This window comes from Rhincodon typus, chromosome 50 (assembly GCF_021869965.1).
Source record: "Rhincodon typus isolate 14 chromosome 50, sRhiTyp1.1, whole genome shotgun sequence".
In the NCBI taxonomy this organism is placed as follows: domain Eukaryota; kingdom Metazoa; phylum Chordata; class Chondrichthyes; order Orectolobiformes; family Rhincodontidae; genus Rhincodon; species Rhincodon typus.
The window spans coordinates 1,451,117-1,452,254 of record NC_063381.1 but is presented as its reverse complement, the minus strand read 5'-3'; positions in this window follow the sequence as shown (position 1 = coordinate 1,452,254).

Sequence of the window (1,138 nt, the reverse complement as noted above, 5' to 3'; positions counted from 1 at the left end):
AGTGAAGGGAGGTCAGCACTGAATGGGTCAGTACTGAGGGAGTGCGAAACTGAGGGATTGCTGCACTGAGGGTGCGTCACCTCTGAGGGGGCGTCAGCACTGAGGTAGTGCTGCAATGAGGGAGAGCTGCACTGAGGGAAGGCTGCACTGAAGGAGGCTGCACTAAGGCCGCTCAGTACTGAGGGGCTCATCACCAAGGGAGTGCTGCACTGAAGGAGTGCAGCACTGAAGGACGGTTGCACTGATGGCGTGCAGCACAGAGCGGGGGGCGGTCAGCATTGAGGTAGTGCTGGACAGAGTGGGGTCAGCACTTCGAGAGGTCAGCACTGAAGAAAGGTCAGCTCTGAAGAGAGGTCAGCACTGACGATGACAGTAGTGAGGAAGTGGTGCACATTGGGAGTGCTGTACAGAGGGGGTTCAACACTGAAGCCGTCCAGCACTGAAGGGAGGTCAGCAGTGAGGGGGGTCAGCACTGAGAGAGTCCTGCGCAGACCGGGGTCAGCACTGAGGCACTGCTGCAATTAGTGTGGTCAGCACTTAGGGAGTGCTGCACTGAGGGCGGCCAGCACTGAAGGGAGGTTAGCACTGAGGGAGTGCTGCACTGAGGAAGTGTTTCACTGACGGGGGGTCCATATGAGGGGAGCGGGGAAGCACTGAGGGGGTTATTACTGAAGAGGGTCAGCACTGAGGGAGTGCTGCATTGAAGCCGGCCAGCTCTGAAGGGAGGTCAGAACTGTAGGGGTGAGGCCTGAGGGAGTGCTGCATTGTGTGGGCGTCAACACTGAGGGAGTGTTGCACTATGGGGGCATCAGCACTGAGGGAGTGCTACACTGAGGGCGAACAGCACTGAAGGGAATACGCACTGAGGGAGTGCTGCACTGAGGGAGTGCTGCACTGAGGGAGTGCTGCACTGAGGGCAGGGAATGTTGCACTGAGGGAGTCCTGCACTGAGCGGTGTAAGCACTGAATGGAGGTCAGCACTGAAGGGATCAGTACTGAGGGAATGTTGCACTGAGGGAGTGTTGCTCTGAGTGGGGTAAACACAGAGGGAGTGCTTCACTGTGAGGTGTCAGCTGTGAGGGTCTGTGGGAGGGTCAGCGCTGTGAGACTGTCTGAAGGATGTCAACACTGAGGGAAT